This window comes from Ranitomeya variabilis, chromosome 4 (assembly GCF_051348905.1).
Source record: "Ranitomeya variabilis isolate aRanVar5 chromosome 4, aRanVar5.hap1, whole genome shotgun sequence".
NCBI lineage: Eukaryota > Metazoa > Chordata > Amphibia > Anura > Dendrobatidae > Ranitomeya > Ranitomeya variabilis.
The window spans coordinates 112,841,470-112,863,317 of record NC_135235.1 but is presented as its reverse complement, the minus strand read 5'-3'; the positions used below and the strand labels follow the sequence as shown (position 1 = coordinate 112,863,317).

Below are 21,848 nucleotides of genomic sequence, written 5' to 3'. Positions count from 1 at the left end.
ATGGAGGAGCTCAGAGCGCCTGCCAGCTGAGCAGTGATCGGTGGGGGTATCAGAAACCAAAACCCCACTGACCTGTAGCAGTTGTATTGAAGGGAGAAAATATTTAAAAAATTACAGATCATCTTTAAGGCCCTCACAATACAGAACAAGTTAACAAATTGGAAGTGGAAATCCAGTAAGCAGATCTCAATAAATAAATTCTACCAATAAATATACACACTATATATATATATATATATATATATATATATATATATATATATATATATATATATATATATATAAGCAAGCTTGAGAAAGGATTTGCTTTATCCGAAACGTTGCCACGCCACAGGGCATTAAAGTCCTCTTTTTTACATCTTTTTGTGCGGTTTTCCTTTTTGTTTACTGTCTGAAAGGCCGTTGGAATGCTAGTCAGGGAAGCGTGCAAGCTTTAAGGTATTTTTTCTGGTGCTGTTCCTCTTTTTCTACATATATAAACAATGAGACCAAAAGTATGGACACACCTTCTCATTTAAAGATTTTTCTGTATTTTCATGACTATGAAAATTGTACATTCACACTGAAGGCATCAAAACTATGAATTAACACATGTGGAATTATATACTTAACAAAAAAGTGTGAAACAACTGAAAATATGTCTTATATTCTAGGTTCTTCAAAGTAGCCACCTTTTGCTTTGATGACTGCTTTGCACACTCTTGGCATTCTCTTGATGAGCTTCAAGAGGTAGTCACCGGGAATGGTTTTCACTTCACAGATGTGCCCTGTCAGGTTTAATAAGTGGGATTTCTTACCTTATAAATGGGGTTAGGACCATCAGTTGTGTTGATCAGAAGTCTGGTGGATACACAGCTGATAGTCCTACTGAATAGACTGTTAGAATTTGTATTATGGCAAGAAAAAAGCAGCTAAGTAAAGAAAAACGAGTGGCCATCATTACTTTAAGAAATGAAGGTCAGTCTGTCCGAAAAATTGGGAAAACTTTGAAAGTGTCCCCAACTGCAGTTGCAAAAACCATCAAGAACTACAAAGAAACTGGCTCACATGAGGACCGCCCCAGGAAAGGAAGACCAAGAGTCACCTCTGCTTCTGAGGATAAGTTTATCAAAGTCACCAGCCTCAGAAATCACAGGTTAACAGCAGCTCAGATTAGAGATCAGGTCAATGCCACACAGAGTTCTAGCAGCAGAAACATCTCTACAACAACTGTTAAGAGGAGACTGTGGGCAGCTGGCCTTCATGGTAAAATAGCTGCTAGGAAACTACTGCTAAGGACAGGTAACAAGCAGAAGAGACTTGTTTGGGCTAAAGAACACAAGGAATGGACATTACACCAGTGGAAATCTGTGCTTTGGTCTGATGAGTCCAAATTTGAGATCTTTGGTTCCAACCACTGTGTCTTTGTGCGACGCAGAAAAGGTGAACGGATGGACTCTACATGCCTGGTTCCCACCGTGAAGCATGGAGAAGGAGGTGTGATGGTGTGGGGGTGCTTTGCTGGTGACACTGTTGGGGATTTATTCAAAATTGAAGGCATACCCAACCAGCATGGCTACCACAGCATCTTACAGCGGCATGCTATTCCATCCGGTTTGCATTTAGTTGGACAATCATTTATTTTTCAACAGGACAATGACCTCAAACATACCTCCAGGCTTGTAAGGGCTATCTGACCAAGAAGGAGAGTGACGGGGTGCTACGCCAGATGACCTGGCCTCCACAGTCACCAGACCTGAACCCAATCGAGATGGTTTGGGGTGAGCTGGACCGCAGAGTGAAGGCAAAAAGGCCAACAAGTGCTAAGCATCTCTGGGAACTCCTTCAAGATTGTTGGAGGACCATTCCCGGTGACTACCTCTTGAAGCTAATCAAGAGAATGCCAAGAGTGTGCAAAGCAGTCAGAAAGCAAAAGGTGGCTACTTTGAAGAACCTAGAATATAAGACATATTTTCAGTTGTTTCACACTTTTTTGTTAAGTATATAATTCCACATGTGTTAATTCATAGTTTTGATGCCTTCAGTGTGAATGTACAATTTTCATAGTCATGAAAATACAGAAAAATCTGTAAATGAGAAGGTGTGTCCAAACTTTTGGTCTGTACTGTATTTATATATATATATATATATATATATATATATATAGTGGGGAAAATAAGTATTTGATACACCGCTAATTTTGCAGGTTATCACACCTACAAAGAATGGAGAGGTCTGTAATTTTTATCGTAGGTACACTCCAACTGTGGGAGACAGAATCGTAAAGAAAAATCCAGAAAATTACTGTGAAGGATGGCACCAGAGAGATCACGAAGAATCCCACCGCTGCCACCACATGGGAAGAACTCTCACAGGCTCACAGCATCACCCCGCCTGATGTCACTATTACGTCTGAGGGGATCACATGGTACACTCTCCTTACTTCCACCAACGTGCCATTCTGCACCCCCTGGGGACGCGTTAAGTCAGCTTGGCACAGTTTTACCAAGACCCCCGTCCACACAGGCCCAGGAAGACACGGGAAGTGAGAGAATGTGGCTCACGCAGTCACTGACATGTGTAAAGCTGCAGTAGCATCGTATGCAGTGAAGAAGCAGTGACCCACAAATTCAAACACAAAAGTCTCTTTTAATGTGTTTCTTCACAGCATTAAAGTCCAGTTCACATAAACGCATATACCGTATATACTCGAGTATAAGCCGAGATTTTCAGCCCAAATTTTTGGGCTGAAAGTGCCCCTCTCGGTTTATACTCGAGTCATGATCGGTGGTGGGGTCGGCGGGTGAGGACTGTCATATACTCACCTAGTTCCGGGGCTCCTGGCGCTCCCCCTGCCCGTCCCACGGTCTCCGGGTGCCGCAGCTCTTCCCCTGAGCGGTCACGTGGGACCGCTCATTAGAGAAATGAATAGGCTGCTCCACCTCCCATAGGAAGTGGTGCCGGTGACCGCTGACAGAGGAAGAGGCTGCGGCACCGAAGACCAGCTGTCCGGGGGAAGGAGCGGGACGCCGGGAGCAGGTAAGTATCGCATATTTACCTTCCCTCGTTCCACACGCCGGGCGTCGCTCTGTCTTCCCGGCGTCTCTCTCTCTCCGCACTGACTGTACAGGTCAGAGGGCGCGATGACGCATATAGTGTGCGCGGCGCCTTCTGCCTGATCAGTCAGTGCGGGGAGACGCCGGGACGGGACGTGAGGAGCTGTGGCAAGAGAGGTGAGTATGTGTTTTTTTTTTTTATTGCAGCAGCAGCAATGGCACAGCTTTATGTGGAGTATCTATGGGGCAACGGTGCAGAGCACTATATGGCACAGCTATGGGGCAATGGTGCAGAGCATTATATATATGGCACAGCTATGGGGCAACGGTGCAGAGCATTATATATATGGCACAGCTATCTATGGGGCAACGGTGCAGAGCATTGTATATATATTAAACACACACAAACCAAAATACTGAAGCCTCCGCCTCGAAAAACGAGAATCCAAAATCTTCTCAACCACATACTCCAACTCCCCATCAATCAACACCGGGGCAGGAGGATCAACAGAGGGAACAACGGGCACCACATATTTCAGCAACACAGATCTATGAAAAACATTATGGATGTAAAAAGAGGCTGGAAGGGCCAAACGAAAAGACACTGGATTGATAATCTCAGAAATCCTATAAGGGCCAATAAACCGAGGCTTAAACTTAGGGGAAGAAACCTTCATAGGGACATGACGGGAAGACAACCAGACCAAATCCCCAACCCGAAGCCGGGAACCAACACACCGACGACGGTTAGCAAAATGCTGAGCCCCTTCCTGAGACAACACCAAATTGTCAACAACATGAGCCCAAATTTGCTGCAACCTGTCAACCACAGAGTCCACCCCAGGACAATCAGAAGGCTCAACCTGCCCTGAAGAAAAACGAGGATGAAAACCAGAGTTACAAAAGAAGGGTGAAACCAAGGTAGCAGAACTAGCCCGATTATTAAGGGCAAACTCGGCCAATGGCAAGAAAGCCACCCAATCATCCTGATCAGCAGACACAAAGCATCTCAAATAAGTTTCCAAAGTCTGATTAGTTCGCTCGGTTTGGCCATTTGTCTGAGGATGAAATGCGGAAGAAAAAGACAAATCAATGCCCAGCCTAGCACAAAAGGCCCGCCAAAAACCTAGAAACAAACTGGGAACCTCTATCGGACACAATGTTCTCCGAAATGCCATGCAAACGAACCACATGCTGAAAAAACAACGGAACCAAATCATAAGAGGAAGGCAACTTAGGCAAAGGTACCAAATGAACCATCTTAGAAAACCGGTCACAAACCACCCAGATAACTGGCATCCTCTGGGAAACCTGAAGATCCGAAATAAAATCCATAGAAATATGCGTCCAAGGCCTCTCAGGGACCGGCAAAGGCAAAAGCAACCCACTAGCGCGGGAACAGCAAGGCTTGGCCTGCGCACAAGTCCCACAGGACTGCACAAAAGAACGCACATCCCGTGACAAAGAAGGCCACCAAACCTACCAACCAAATCTCTGGTACCAAAAATCCCAGGATGACCGGCCAACACAGAACAATGAACCTCCGAAATCACTTTACTAGTCCATCTGTCAGGAACAAACAATTTCCCCACTGGACAGCGGTCAGGTTTATCAGCCTGAAATTTCTGAAGAACCCGTCGTAAATCAGGGGAGATGGCAGAAAGAATATACCCCTTCCTTCAGAATACCGACCGGCTCAAGGACTCCAGGAGAATCAGGCAAAAAGCTCCTAGAGAGGGCATCAGCCTTAACATTCTTAGAACCTGGAAGATACGAGACCACAAAATCAAAACGGGAGAAAAACAGGGACCATCGGGCCTGTCTAGAATTCAGCCGTTTGGCAGACTCGAGATAAATCAGATTCTTCTGATCGGTCAAAACCACAATACGGTGCTTGGTCCCCTCAAGCCAATGTCGCCACTCCTCAAATGCCCACTTCATAGCCAACAACTCACGATTGCCGACATCATAATTGCGTTCCGCAGGCGAAAACTTTCGAGAAAAGAAGGCACACGGTTTCATCAAGGAACCATCAGAATTCCTCTGAGACAAAACGGCCCCTGCCCCAATCTCAGAAGCGTCAACCTCAACCTGAAAAGGAAGAGAAACATCCGGCTGACGCAACACAGGGGCAGAAGTAAATCGGCGTTTAAGCTCCTGAAAGGCAGAAACAACCAATTCATAACATCAGCGCCTTTCTTCGTCAAATCGGTCAGGGGTTTAACCACACTGGAGAAGTTGGCAATGAAACGGCGATAAAAATTAGCAAAGCCCAAAAATTTCTGAAGGCTCTTCACGGATGTGGGCTGGATCCAATCATGAATGGCCTGAACCTTAACCGGATCCATTTCTATAGATGATGGAGAAAAAATGAAGCCCAAAAAAGAAACCTTCTGTACTCCAAAGAGGCACTTAGACCCCTTCACAAACAAGGCATTATCACTAAGGACCTGAAATACCATCCTGACTTGTTTCACATGAGACTCCCAATCATCTGAAAAAATCAAAATATCATCCAAATATACAATCATGAATTTATCAAGATAATTCCGAAATATATCATGCATGAAGGACTGAAACACAGATGGAGCATTAGAGAGTCCGAATGGCATCACAAGGTATTCAAAATGGCCTTCGGGCGTATTAAACGCAGTTTTCCATTCGTCCCCCTGCTTAATACGAACCAGATTATATGCCCCTCTAAGGTCAATCTTAGTAAACCAACTAGCCCCCTTAATCCTAGCAAACAGATCAGAAAGCAAAGGCAAAGGGTATTGGAATTTCACCGTGATCTTATTCAAGAGGCGATAATCAATACAGGGTCTCAAGGAGCCATCTTTTTTGGCAACAAAGAAAAAACCTGCTCCCAATGGTGAAGAAGATGGCCAAATATGCCCCTTCTCCAAGGACTCCTTCACATAGCTCCGCATGGCGGTATGTTCTGGCACAGACAGGTTGAAAAGTCGGCCTTTAGGGAACTTACAGCCTGGAATCAAGTCAATAGCACAATCACAGTCCCTATGCGGTGGAAGGGAACTGGACTTGGGCTCATTGAATACATCCTGGAAATCTGACAAAAACTCAGGAATTTCAGAAGAGGAGGAGGAGGCAATTGACATCACAGGAACATCACCATGAACCCCCTGACAACCCCAACTAGTCACAGACATAGATTTCCAATCTAACACCGGATTATGCACCTGTAACCATGGGAAACCCAGCACAATAGCATCATGAAAATTATGCAACACCAGAAAACGACAATCTTCCTGATGGGCTGGCGCCATGCACATGGTCAGCTGTGTCCAAAACTGAGGTTTATTTTTAGCCAACGGTGTAGCATCAATGCCCCTCAAAGGAATAGGACTCTGCAAAGGCTGCAAGGGGAAACCACAATGTCTGGCAAATTCTAAGTCCATTAAATTTAGAGCGGCGCCTGAATCCACAAATGCCATGACAGAAAATGACGATAATGAGCAGATCAGGGTTACAGATAACAGAAATTTAGGTTGTACAGTACTGATGGTAACAGAACCAGTGATTCTCTTGGTACGCTTAGGGCAATCAGAAATAACATGAGCAGAATCGCCGCAGTAAAAACACAACCTATTCTGACATCTGAATCCTTGTCGTTCAGCTCTAGACACAATCCTATCACACTGCATAGGCTCAGGACTCAGCTCGGAAGACAATGCCATAGTGTGCACAACTCTGCGTTCGCGCAAGCGCCGATCAATCTGAATGGCCAGAGACATAGAATCACTCAGATCAGCAGGCGTGGGGAACCCCACCATAACATCTTTAACGGATTCAGAAAGACCCTTTCTGAAGATTGCCGCCAAGGCATCCTCATTCCATTTAGTCAGTACAGACCATTTTCTAAACTTCTGGCAATATGATTCTGCCGCTTCTTGACCCTGAGACAGGGCCAACAAGGTCTTCTCAGCATGATCCACTGAATTAGGTTCGTCATACAATAACCCAAGCGCCTGAAAAAAGGTGTCTACATTAAGCAACGCCGGATTCCCAGGTTCCAGGGCAAATGCCCAATCCTGGGGGTCACCAAGCAGCAGAGATATAATAATTTTAACCTGCTGGATGGGATCACCAGAGGAACGGGGTTTCAGAGAAAAAAACAGTTTACAGTTATTTTTAAAGCTCAGAAATTTGGACCTATCCCCAAAAAACAAATCAGGAGTTGGAATTCTAGGCTCTAAAACTGGAGTCTGAACGATATAATCGGAAATACCCTGTACTCTATCAGCAAGTTGATACACACGAGAAGCCAATCCCTGAACATCCATACCAGCGCCGAACTCCTGAGCCACCCAGAGGCAAAGAGGGAAGAGAAAAAAAAAACACAACAGACTACAGAAAAAAAATGGCTCAGCACTTTCCTTCCCTTCTTCTGAGATGCGGTTAACTCATTGTTGGCCAGTTGTACTGTTATGATCTGGTGGCCTAAGAGCAGCATGGGACATACTCTGGAGAAGGTGGTACCTGTACTGACCGCAGACCCTGAACCTAACACCGCAACTAGAAGTAGCCGTGGAATGTACCTAGCGCTCCCTAGACATCTCGACACAGCCGGAGGACTAATTACCCCTAGAGATAGAAAAGGGAAAACTATCTTGCCTCAGAGAAAATCCCCAAAGAACAGGCAGCCCCCCACAAATATTGGCTGTGAGAGGAGAGGGAAAAAACATACACAGACTGAAATGAGAATTTAGCAAAGGAGGCCACTTCTAGCTAAATAGAAAGGACAGGACAGAGTACTATGTGGTCAGTATTAAAACACTTGAAAATATCCACCACAGAAAATACAAAAACTCCACAGCTAACCAAAGACATGGAGGGTATATCTGCATCTCCAGAGATACCAGCTTGGCTAAACAAATCCTTATACAGACCAAGCTGGACAAGACAAAACATGGAAAACAACTGAACAATAAGACCACAGCATGTGGACAGCAAAATCAAGGCCAGAACTTATCTTTGTTGAAAAGAACTGCAAAGCAGAAGAGACCAGGCAGGGATGTGAATCCTCCAGGAACAATGGACAACTGGCACAGACTAAAGGGTGAAGCAAGACTAAATAGCCCTGTCCAAATTGCAAAAAGTGAAAACACCTGATAATTGCTGTGATTCAGAGACAGCAGCGCTACCACTTACAACCACCAGAGGGAGCCCAAGAGCAGAATTCACAACAGGAGTGCAGCCGAGTACAAATAAGACAAAGTCTCTTACAGACTCTTTACTCACACAGTCGTACACAGTTCAGGATATCCTCCGGATAGCAGCCGGGCACCATATCCACCTGTTTGCAATCGTTGCACATGCTAGTCCTCTTTCGGGCACAGGACATCCACCTCCGGGCACAGAACATCCACCTCCGGGCACAGGTCTGTCCACATCCAACTCCTACGGGCACAGGACAACCACCTCCGGGCACAGGACTGTCAACCTCCGGGCACAGGACTGTCCACATCCAAGACCAGTACCATGGACGACTTACATCTCTGTGTACGCTGCGGGTGCCAGGCTATTCAGCTGCCCTGGGTGCTTTCTCTGCTGGCCTCCATGCACTCTGCAGACCAGCACACACCAGACTGACACTGACGTGCACCTCGCACACCTGGCCTCACCTGGCCAGACACCTGACACGGCCTGCACGGCCTGACACGGCCATACCTCTTACTGCAGGGCTTTTAAACACACACAAACCTGTGGCCTTCAGCCACCTGGAAAACCCGGACCGGAAATCCATGACTCTCATATGCACCCCTATGGACTTCATCCGTCTGCATGCACATTCTGGGGAGAACAAACAGCGCCCCCTAGCTGTATCAGAGGCCACAGCCTCACACATGGCACTACACATTCCTTACAATCTGAGAGGCCCCTTTCACTAGCACCAGTTAAACAGCGCCTTGTCAGCCCAGTAAGACTGCCACCAGTTTCTCGTTACATAAAACCCCGGTCCATTAATGGGATTATATGGGGCCAGAAACCAGCCCTCGTAGCATTGAAAGTAAAGCCAAGATCAGAGATGTGTGGATTCGTGGATCAAGTTAAAAGAGCAGCACAATGTTACATGATATATTTAATCGCCTTAAGGATACACTAGACAAAACACTATATATATATATATATATATATATATATATATATATATATATATATATACACAATGGTTATAGATATACAATGGTCAGATATGCAAATACAATAGTGGTAGGATAAAGTATGCAGAATATGCGTGTCAGCTACCAGTCAGATGAAAGATCCGGTTTGCGGGGGAGGGGCTGCCACATGGGGGGCTGGTGGTCCCCTTTGTTCCTTGACTTCTCCCACAGGATATGTCATTGCAACATCCCCAGAGAAAGGCAATAGGCCATCCTTTACATGAACATTTAACCCCCTTAGGTCCCTTCCCTCCAGCCATCTGGGCTGAACCTAATTCCCCTCTCCTTGCCTCTGGCAGCTAAAAACTCCAAAACCTAAGATGGGTCATAACTAGTGTTGAGCGATACCGTCCGATACTTGAAAGTATCGGTATCGGAAAGTATCGGCCGATACCGGCAAAGTATCGGATCCAATCCGATACCGATACCCGATACCAATACAAGTCAATGGGACTCAAGTATCGGACGGTATTCCTGATGGTTCCCAGGGTCTGAAGGAGAGGAAACTCTCCTTCAGGCCCTGGGAACCATATTAATGTGTAAAATAAAGAATTAAAATAAAAAATATCGCTATACTCACCTGTCCGACGCAGCCGGGACCTCAGCGAGGGAACCGGCAGCGTTGTTTGTTTAAAATTTGCGCTTTTACTTGGTTACGTGAAGTCCCGGCTTGTGATTGGTCAGGGCGGCCATGTTGCCGGGACGCGGACCAATCACAGCAAGCCGTGACGAAATTACGTCACGGCTTGCTGTGATTGGTCCGCGTCCCGGCAACATGGCCGCCATTAACCAATCACAAGCCGTGACGTCACGGGAGGCTGGACATGCGCGTATTTTGAAAAGCGCGCGTGTCCAGCCTCCAGTGACGTCCCGGCTTGTGATTGGTTAATGGCGGCCATGTTGCCGGGACGTCACTGGAGGCTGGACACGCGCGCTTTTCAAAATACGCGCATGTCCAGCCTCCCGTGACGTCCCGGCTTGTGATTGGTTAATGGCGGCCATGTTGCCGGGACGTCACTGGAGGCTGGACACGCGCGCTTTTCAAAATACGCGCATGTCCAGCCTCCCGTGACGTCCCGGCTTGTGATTGGTTAATGGCGGCCATGTTGCCGGGACGTCACTGGAGGCTGGACACGCGCGCTTTTCAAAATACGCGCATGTCCAGCCTCCCGTGACGTCCCGGCTTGTGATTGGTTAATGGCGGCCATGTTGCCGGGACGTCACTGGAGGCTGGACACGCGCGCTTTTCAAAATACGCGCATGTCCAGCCTCCCGTGACGTCCCGGCTTGTGATTGGTTAATGGCGGCCATGTTGCCGGGACGTCACTGGAGGCTGGACACGCGCGCTTTTCAAAATACGCGCATGTCCAGCCTCCCGTGACGTCACGGCTTGTGATTGGTTAATGGCGGCCATGTTGCCGGGACGCGGACCAATCACAGCAAGCCGTGACGTAATTTCGTCACGGCTTGCTGTGATTGGTCCGCGTCCCGGCAACATGGCCGCCCTGACCAATCACAAGCCGGGACTTCACGTAACCAAGTAAAAGCGCGAAATTTAAACAAACAACGCTGCCGGTTCCCTCGCTGAGGTCCCGGCTGCGTCGGACAGGTGAGTATAGCGATATTTTTTATTTTAATTCTCTTTTTTACACATTATTACATTAATGTTGTTGCGATACCCGATACCCGATACCACAAAAGTATCGGATCTCGGTATCGGAAATTCCGATACAGCAAGTATCGGCCGATACCCGATACTTGCAGTATCGGAATGCTCAACACTAGTCATAACTTCTTAATGTATGGGCCTAGGGAGATGGTTTGGGCACCAACGGATCCGGCTGAGCAACTTTTATGCGTGGAGACCAAACACAGCTTTGCTACCTTGCTCCTAATAGCCATTCTACGTAACTACCCACAAGGGTGTGCTATAGCATATTGAGACCCTTGAAGGCATTTGGTCCTTTCCAGAGATCTCTAAAATGTAACCAGTGTATGGATAGGCCATATGATAAGTCCATATTCACATTATGAAATCCTAGCTGGGTGAAAAAAGCAGTTACACTGCATGGAGTCCATTACTGAAAGCAAACCTTTTGTCCTGAGCTTAGCTGGCTCCAGTTGTGAGATCTGTCACTCACAGCCTTTTGAGGCTTGACCACCTGCAGAGCTGTTGTGAATTCCGTTCTGGAGCTCCCTCCTGTGGTTGCTAATGGTATTTTTGTGAGTTCTGCCCTTGGGCTCCCTCTGGTGGTTTCGAGTGGAACTGCTGCTCCTTTAGGTAGCTGTGGCAGCTGCCTTCACTAATCGCCTTGCCTGGGTTTGTTATTTAAACCTGCTCTGGGATTTAGTTCATGCCAACTGTCAATGTTCTTGGTTGGATTTGGTTCTCTCCTTGGATTTCTCATATGGCCTGTCCTTGCCAGCAAAAGATAAGTTTTTGCTAGTTTTTGTTTGTCCATTTTCTTGGACTCTATTGCTTTGCAAATATGTCTCTTTTTGTCCAGCTTGTCACTATGTCATATTCAGGCTAGCTGGAAGCTCTGGGAAAGCAGATTTGCCCCTCCACACCGTGAGTCGGTGTGGAGTTCATTTTTGTAAACGCTGCGTGGATTTTGTAGTTTTTAACACTGACCGCACAGTATCCTTTTCTCTCTGTCTATCAAGTTAGTATTGGCCTCCTTTGCTGAAATCTGATTTCATTTCTGTGTACGTCAATTCCCTCTCCATTCACAGTCAATATTTGTGGGGGGCTGTCTTTCCTTTTGGGGTTTTCTCTGAGGCAAGATAGCTTTCTATTTCCTTCTTTAGGGGTAGTTAGTTCTTAGGCTGTGAAGAGGTGTCTAGGGAGAGTCAGGAACATCCCACGGCTATTACTAGTGTTGTTGTTAGGATTAGGGACTGCGGTCAGTAGAGATACCACCTTCTCAGAGCTCGTCCCATGTTGCGTTTTAGCCACCAGGTCATATCAGTGTGGCCTCTTAACCACCAGGTCATAACACAGAGCTAGGTGTCTTGTTGCAGCTGTACAAAGAAAGGGAGCATTACAATCACATGCCAAATAGGATACAAATGATTGACTAGAAATTATAGCTCAAATATTATTCTCAATCACACTGTATGATTTTTACATAATTCATTTGCATTTTATTGCATGAAATAAGTATTTGATACAATGTAAAAACAGAACTTAATATTTGATACAGAATCTTTTGTTTGCAATTACAGAGGTCAGACGTTTCCTGTAGTTCTTTACCAAGTTTGCACATACTACAGCATGGATTTTGGCCCACTCCTTCATACAGATCTCCAGACAGTTCAGGTTTTGGGGCTGTTGTTGGGTTACATTCAGTTACAGCTCCCTCTGGGTTCAGGTCTGGAGATTGGCCAGGCCATGACCTTGAAATGACTTTGACTTTCCTGGACCTTGAAATGTTTCCTACGGAGCCACTCCTTAGTTGCCATTGTCATGCTGTAAGAGCCAGCATTGACCCATCTTCAATGCTCTTACCGAAGGAAGGAAGGAAGGAAGGAAGGAAGGAAGGAAGGAAGGAAGTTGTTGGCCAAAATCTTGAGATACATGACCCCATCCATCCTTCCTTTAATATGATGCAGTTGTTCTGTCCCTTTTGCGAAAAAGTACCCCCAAAGTATGATGTTTCCCCACCATGCTTCACGATTGAGACGGTGTTCTTTGGGTTGTACTCATCTTTCTTGTTCCTCCAAACACGGCGAATGGAATTGATACCAAAAAGTTCTATTTTAGACTCATCTGACCACATGACTTTCTCCAATGCCCCCTCTGGATCATCCAGATGGTAATTGGCATTGGTGAACTTCAAACGGGCCTGTATATGTGATGGCATGAGCAGGGGGACCTTGCGCGCCCTGCGGGATTTGAAACCATGATGGTGTAGTGTGTTACTATCATTACTATTTGAGACTGTGTTCCCAGTTCTTTTTAAGTCATTGACCAGGTTCTCCCGTGTAGTTCTGGGCTGATTCGTGACCTTTGTCAGAATTATCTTTACCCCACGAGGCGAGATCTTGCATGGAGAACCAGACCAAGGAAGATTGACAGTAATCTTGTGTTTCTTATATTTTCTAAAAATTGCACCAACAGTTGTTGCCTTCTCACCAAGCTGCTTGCCTATTGTCCTGTAGCCCATCACAGCCATGTGCAGGTCTATAATTTTGTCCCTGTTGTCCTTAGACAGCACTTTGGTCTTGGCCATGGTGGAGAGGTTAGAGTGTGATTGATTTTGTGGACAGGTGTCTTGTATATAGGTAACGAGTTCAAACAGGTGCAATCAATACTGGTAAGAAGGTTTCTTAAAGAAAAACTAACCGGTCTGTGAGGCAGAATTCTTACTGGTTGGTAGGTCATCAAATACTTATTTCATACAATAAAATGCTATTTAATTATTTCAAAATCATACAATGTGATTTTCTGCTTTTTATTTTTAGATTCTGTCTCTCATAGTTGAGGTTTACCTAAGATAAGAATTACAGACCTCACCATTCTTTGTAGGTGGGAAAACTTGCAAAATCTGCAGTGTATCAAATAGTTATTTCCCCCTCTATGTTTGTGTCTATCTATCTATCTATCTATCTATCTATCTATCTATCTATCTATCTATCTATCTATCTATCATATATATATATGTGTGTGTGTGTGTGTGTGTGTGTGTGTGTGTGTGTGTGTGTGTGTGTGTGTGTGTGTGTGTATACAGTATAGTGCCTTGAAAAAGTATTCATATCCCATTAACTTTTCCACATTTTTTCACATTACACCCAAAAAGTTCTAAGTGTATTTTATTAGGATTTTATGTGCTATACCAACACAAAGTAGCAAGTATTTGTGACGTGTAAAGGCAATGATACACGGTTTTCGAATTTTTTAAAATATAAATCTGAAAATTGTGCTGTGCGTTTCTATTCAGCCCCCCTCAGTCAATACTTTGTATGACCACCTTTCGCTACAATTACTGCTGCAAGTCTTTTGCGATATGTCTCTACCAGTTTTGCATGTCTATAGGCTGAAATTTTGCCCATTTTTCTTTGCAAATCAGAAGTCTTTCCATAAAACGTAGTTTATGGAAGTGTTAATAAAGTAATGCAGTCTTCTTTGAGAAAATATGCTTCCCTCTAGAGACTAAAGAGTTACAAAGAAGTAGTATACAAAGGTTTATCTGTGTGTATTTAGGCTAATATGTTGTGTTAACAAAGCCTCTAGCAGTGGAATAGTGCTATTAACTGTAATTCAATCCCCTACTCTGTAATTATAATGAGATGACTCTGCTAACATTGTCCCAGGCTACACAACAAACTTTTAATATAAGGTACAGAAAAAGCCAGAATACTGTGTTCTGCAGTAGCAAGTGTGAACTCTAGCAAGATATGTTTAATCAAAAGTCACATAAAAATACCGGAGCCTCTTTATGACTATCAAACCAAGTTAACATAGAATTTAAAATATATGACACAATCTAATAAAAAATATTTTCTTCTTCAACATGCCTTTCATAAAATAAATAAGAGTAATGCATTGCCAATATTAGAGGTGGTGTGAATCAACCAAGTTGACCAGCCAGTCAGTATTCTGTGGCCATTGGAAGGGAGCTCTTTGCTTGCCTCCTATTTCCCAGCATCTGCGGCTTTTCTTTTGATTAACTAGCATGGCATGGCGCATGTGCATCACACTACACTGATAATGTCGTCACATGCCAACTAAGCAAAAAAGGAGCCAGGGATGTTCTTGAGTAAGAGGAAATTTATTGGGTTTCCATCCGACAACCACAGTTAAATGATATGATCACTGGACCGGGTCCTAAGAATCGATACGCACCATCTCTAATTTTCAGCAATAGCATTGAAGTATTTCTGTACTTCTGCAATTTAATTACTCCAGTCCACTTTATGCTGATAAGGGTAATCCAATGAAACTTATAATCATCAGACGATAGCTAGATCTATTAGCATACAATATATCAATGAGTAAACCAGTAGAGAACCTTACAGCACTGAATACGACCAGAAACATTGCGGCTGTTTCACAGCATACAAAGAGGCTTCTTTCTAATCTTCTATAACAGCCCAGTACAAAATAGATTGAATTTCCAGAAGGCTCCAGAGCTGTTTGTTTAGTACCGGCTCAGCAATTGAATCTAATTTATTAAGAAACAGCACAACTTGCTCCCTGTGCTAGAAGTCCTTCACTAGACGAGCATCTTTCATGCTGAGGATTACTAATTAGTCTTTTACACAATGCCTGTCTTTTGTACTCATCTCCATGAGTGAAAATTCTAAGCTTTCGCTGCTCTTTTCTGTTCATAATTCCTTTGTTCTATATTTTTTTAAAAGTATATATCAGAGATAAGTATGTAAGGTATCTCTATCGGCAACTGTATTTTAGTGCTAAATAGCTTCGAATATTCTTATAACTTTCAGATAAGAATAGACAACCTTTCATAGAACAATGATTTGACAACAGAACACCTGACATAAAAATGGGTTCCCAATTTGTTCTCTGCACACAGTACTTGCCTGGTAAAGACTATAGACTAACATTAGCGACTCATTGCGTCGTGTTTTGGCTGACCGTCGGCACAAAAAAAGTTACATGTAACACGTTTTTTTGTTCGTCGTGTCCGCCATTTTCGACCGCGCATGCGCAGCTGAAACTCCGTCCACTCCTCCCCGGACATTACAAAGGGGCAGCGGATGCGTTGAAAAACTGCATCCGCTGCCCCCGTTGTGCATTTATTTCACAACGTGCGTCGGTACGTCGGGCCGACGCACAGCGACGGCCCCGTGCCGACGCTAGTGTGAAAGCAGCCTTGCTCGACTTTCCACTCTCCAGTTCATCCTTAATGCAGCAGCCAGGGTCATCCACCCAGCTAATCGTTACTCGGACGTGTCCGCTCTTCGCCAGTCGTTACACTGGCTACCCATTCATTACAGAATCCACTTCAAAGTACTTGTTCTCACCCACAAAGCTCTTCACAGTGCAGCACCCCCTTACATCTCCTCCCTCATTTTGGTCTATCGGCCTAACCGACCGCTGCGCTCTGAAAACGACTTTCGACTAACCTCTGCACTAATCCATAACTCCCACTCCCGACTCCAAGACTTCTCCCGTGCTGCGCCAATCCTCTGGAATGCTCTACCCCAAGATATTAGGACTATCCACAATTTGCATAGTTTTAGGCGCTCTCTCAAAACACACTTGTTCAGAGCGGCCTATCACGTTCACTAATCAAAGTCAATTTATGTTTGTGTGTGTGTGTGTGGCCCATTCACTACTTTCATCTATCCCCCACCCCCTGAAGATGGCTGTACCATCATTGTAAATAAGCTCCTGTACTTTGTATCTCCCCCACCTCATGGTAGATTGTAAGCTCTCACTAGCAGGGCCGTCTTGTGTTGCCTTAACCCCTTAACGACCGCCGATACGCCTTTTAACGGCGGCCGCTAAGGGTACTTAAACCACAGCGCCGTTAATTAACGGCGCTGTGGAAAAAGTGAATAGCGCCCCCCAGAGTCGGATTTTCTCTGGGGTCTCGGTTGCCGAGGGTAGCCGAGACCCCAGAGAACATGATTCGGGGGGGTTTTACCGACCCCCGAGTTGCGATCGCCGGTAATTAACCGTTTACCGGCGGTCGCAACAAAAAAAAAAAAATGCGATGTGCCGTTTAATTTCTCTGTCCTCCGATGTGATCGCACATCGGAGGACAGAGAAATAGGGTCCCCGATGGCCTCCGGTAGCCCCCCAATACTCACCTGTCTCCCTCGGTGCTCCTCGTGGGTCCCCATGGGCGCCGCCATCTTTTTTCCGGGAAAAAATGGCGGGCGCACGCGCAGTACGCCCGCCGCCCGGCACCCGGAAGATCTTTGGGGTCTCGGCTGCCGGGGGTAGCCGAGACCCCAAAGAACATGATCGGGGTCGGTTTGCACCGACCCCTGTTTTGCGATCGCCGGTAATTAACAGTTTACCGGCGACCGCAAAAAAAAAAAAAAAAAAAGCGATCTGTATTTCTCTGTCCTCTGATGTGATCACACATCAGAGGACATAGAAATAGGGGGATTCGGGGACCCTAACATACTCACCCGGTGTCCCTGGGTCCTCTTCTGTCTTCTCCTGACAGCCGGCTTTTTCCTTATGGCGGGCGCATGCGCAGTGCGCCCGCCATCTGCTGCCATCTGCCGGCCGGCAGGAGAAGACGAGTTGGGGCTAAAATTAGGGTTAGGGTTAGGGTTAGAGTTAGGGTTAGGGTTAGAGTTAGGGTTAGAGTTAGGGTTAGAGTTAGGGTTAGAGTTAGGGTTAGGGTTAGGGTTAGAGTTAGGGTTAGGGCTAGGGTTAGGGCTAGTTAGGGTTAGGGCTAGGGTTGGGGCTAAATTTAGGGTTAGGGCTAGGGCTAGGGTTAGGGTTAGGCTACTTTCACACTAGCGTTTTTGGCTTCCGTCGCAATGCGTCGGAGAAAAAACGCATCCTGCAAAAGTGCTTGCAGGATGCGTTTTTTCTCCATTGGCTTGCATTAGCGACGCATTGCGACGGATTGCCACATGTCGCATCCGTCGTGCGACGGATGCGTCGTGCTTTGGCGGACCGTCGGCACAAAAAAAGCTACATGTAACTTTTTTGTGCGACGTGTCCGCCATTTCCGACCGCGCATGCGCGGCCGGAACTCCGCCCCCGTCTCCCCTCACAATGGGGCAGCGGATGCGTTGAAAAAACAGCATCCGCTGCACCCGTTGTGCGGCGCTTACAACGCTAGCGTCGGTACGTGGCCCGGCACACTGCGATGGGCCGAGTACGACGCTAGTGTGAAAGTAGCCTTAGGCTTCTATCACACTTGCGTCGGTACGGGGCGGTCGCAATGCGTCGGCCCGACGTACCGACGCACGTTGTGAAAATTGGGCACAACGTGGACAGCGGATGCAGTTTTTCAACGCATCCGCTGCCCAGTCTATGTCCTGGGGAGGAGGGGGCAGAGTTACGGCCACGCATGCGCGGAAATGGCGGACGCGACGTACAAAAAAAAGGTTACATTGAACTTTTTTTGTGACGACGGGGCTAAAGTTATGGTTAGGGTTGGGGCTAAAGTTAGGGTTAGGGTTGGGGCTAAAGTTAGGGTTAGAGTTGGGATTAGGGTTTGGATTAGGGTTGGGATTAGGGTTACGTTTGGGATTAGGGTTAGGGGTGTGTTGGATTTAGGGTTTTGATTAGGGTTATGGTTAGGGTTGAGATTAGGGCTGTTTAGGGGTTAGGGTTGTGATTATCGTTAGGGTTGTGATTAGGATTATGGATCGGGTTAAGATTAGGGTTAGGGGTGTGTTGGAGTTAGGGTTGGAGTTATAATTTGGGGGTTTCCACTGTTTAGGTACATCAGGGGGGTCTCCAAACACGACAGCCAATTTTGCGCTAAAAAAGTCAAATGGTGCTCCCTCCCTTCTGAGCTCTGCCGTGCGCCCAAACAGTGGTTTACCCCCACATATTGGGCATCAGCGTACTCGGGATAAATTGGACAACAACTTTTGGGGTCCAATTTCTCCTGTTACCCTTGTGAAAATAAAAACTTGGGGGCTAAAAATCTTTTTTGTGGGAAAAAAAATATTTTTTTATTTTCACTACTCTGCATTATAAACTTCTGTGAAGCACTTGAGCATTCAAAGTTCTCACCACATATCTAGATAAGTTCCTTAGGGGGTCTAGTTTCCAAAATTTGGTCACTTGTGGGGGGTTTCTACTGTTTAGGTACATCAGGGGCTCTGCAAACGCAACATAACACCCACAGACAATTCTATCAAAGTCTGAATTCCAAAATGGCGCTCCTTCTCTTCCGAGCTCTGCCGTGCGCCCAAACAGTGGTTTACCCCCACATATTGGGTACCAGCATACTCAGGACAAAATGGACAACAACTCTTGGGGTCCAATTTCTCTTGTTACCCTTGTGAAAATAAAAATTTGGGGGCTAAAAAAATCTTTTTTGTGGGAAAAAAAAATATTTTTTATTTTCACTACTATGCATTATAAACTTCTGTGAAGCACTTGGGCATTCAAAGTTCTCACCACATATCTAGATAAGTTTTTTGGGGGGTCTATTTTCCAAAATGGGGTCACTTGTTGGGAGTTTCTACTGTTTAGGTACATTAGGGGTCTGCAAACGCAACATAACGCCCGCAGACAATTCTATCAAAGTCTGCATTCCAAAATGGCGCTCCTTCCCTTCCGAGCTCTGCCGTGCGCCCAAGCAGTGGTTTACCCCCACATATGGGGTACCAGCATACTCAGGACAAATTGGACAACAACTTTTGGGGTCCAATTTCTCTTGTTACCCTTGTGAAAATAAAAACTTGGGGGCTAAAAAATCTTTATTGTTAAAAAAAATATATTTTTTATTTTCACGACTCTGCATTATAAACTTCTGTGATGCACTTGGGCATTCAAAGTTCTCACTACACATCTAGATAAGTTCCATGGGGGGTCTAGTTTCCAAAATGGGGTCACTTTTGGGGGGTTTCTACTGTTTAGGCACATCAGGGGCTCTCCAAACGCGACATGGCGTCCGATCTCAATTCCAGTCAATTTTGCATTGAAAAGTCAAATGGCGCTCCTTTGCTTCCGAGCTCAGCCATGCGCCCAAACAGTGGTTTACCCCCACATATGGGGTGTCGGCGTACTCAAGACAAATTGTACAACAACTTCTGGTGTCCATTTTCTCCTGTTACCCTTGGTAAAATAAAAATTTGGAGGCAAAAAGATCATTTTTGTAGAAAAAATGCGATTTTTTTATTTTCACGGCTCTACGTTATAAACTTCTGTGAAGCACCTGGGGGTTTAAAGTGCTCACCACACATCTAGATAAGTTCCTTAAGGGGTCTAGTTTCCAAAATGGTGTCATTTGTGGGGGGTCTCCACTGTTTAGGCACATCAGCGGCTCTCCAAACGTGACATGGCGTCCGATCTCAATTCCAGCCAATTCTACATTGAAAAAGTAAAACGACACTCCTTCTCTTCCAAGCTCTGCGGTGCGCCCAAACAGTGGTTTACCCCCACATATGGGGTATTGACGTACTCAGGAGAAATTGCACAACAACTTTTGTTGTCTAATTTCTCCTGTTACCCTTGTGAAAATAAAAATTTGGGGGCAAAAAGATCATTTTTGTAGAAAAAATGCGATTTTTTATTTTCACGGCTTTACGTTATAAACTTCTGTGAAGCACTTGGGGGTTCAAAGTGCTCACCGAATATCTAGATAAGTTCCTTAAGGGGTCTAGTTTCCAAAATGGTATCACTTGTGGGGGGTTTCCACTGTTTAGGCACATCAGAGGCTCTCCAAACGCGACATGGCATCCTGTTATGACCCCAATGGCGAGGGTCTCAGAGGAACGTGGAAGTCTGCAGAATACAAAAATCCAGCTCATAGGGCAGTGGTAACTGGGTTGACCATATATCTACTCCTAACGCCAACACTAGAAGTAGCCGGGGATCATTCCTACGTTGATTCTAGATGACACGCGCCAGCCGGAGAATCTAGCTACCCCTAGTAGAGGAAAACAAAGACCTTTCTTGCCTCCAGAGAAGGGGACCCCAAAGCTGGATAGAAGCCCCCCACAAATAATGACGGTGAGGTAAGAGGAAATGACAAACACAGAAATGAACCAGGTTTAGCACAGAGAGGCCCGCTTACTAATAGCAGAATAAAGAAAGGTAACTTATATGGTCAACAAAAACCCTATCAAAATCCACACTGGAAATTCAAGAACCCCCGAACCGTCTAACGGTCCGGGGGGAGAACACCAGCCCCCCTAGAGCTTCCAGCAAAGGTCAGGAAATAGATTTGGAACAAGCTGGACAAAAATACAAAACCAAAACAAATAGCAAAAAGCAAAAGGCAGACTTAGCTGATATAACTGGAACCAGGATCAGTAGACAAGAGCACAGCAGACTAGCTCTGATAACTACGTTGCCAGGCATAGAACTGAAGGTCCAGGGAGCTTATATAGCAACACCCCTAACTAACGACCCAGGTGCGGATAAAAGGAATGACAGAAAAACCAGAGTCAAAAAACTAGTAACCACTAGAGGGAGCAAAAAGCAAATTCACAACAGTACCCCCCCCTTAGTGAGGGGTCACCGAACCCTCACCACGACCACCAGGGCGATCAGGATGAGCGGCATGAAAGGCACGAACTAAATCGGCCGCATGAACATCAGAGGCGACCACCCAGGAATTATCCTCCTGACCATAGCCCTTCCACTTGACCAGGTACTGAAGCCTCCGCCTGGAGAGGCGAGAATCCAAGATCTTCTCCACCACGTACTCCAACTCGCCCTCAACCAACACCGGAGCAGGAGGCTCAGCAGAAGGAACTACAGGCACAATGTACCGCTGCAACAAGGACCTATGAAATACATTGTGAATAGCAAACGACACAGGAAGATCCAGACGAAAAGATACAGGATTAAGGATTTCCAATATCTTGTAAGGCCCAATAAAACGAGGTTTAAATTTGGGAGAGGAGACCTTCATAGGAACAAAGCGGGAAGAAAGCCATACCAAATCCCCAACGCGTAGTCGGGGACCCACACCGCGGCGGCGGTTGGCAAAGCGCTGAGCCTTCT

At 45.7% G+C, this 21,848-nt stretch overlaps 1 protein-coding gene across 1 annotated transcript in view; it reads right to left on the bottom strand.

Moving 5' to 3' along the window:
- SPOCK2 (SPARC (osteonectin), cwcv and kazal like domains proteoglycan 2) overlaps nucleotides 1–21,848 on the bottom strand; it is a 243,991-nt gene that overhangs the window by 30,475 nt on the left and 191,668 nt on the right. The gene's annotated exons all lie outside the window — the stretch shown is intronic.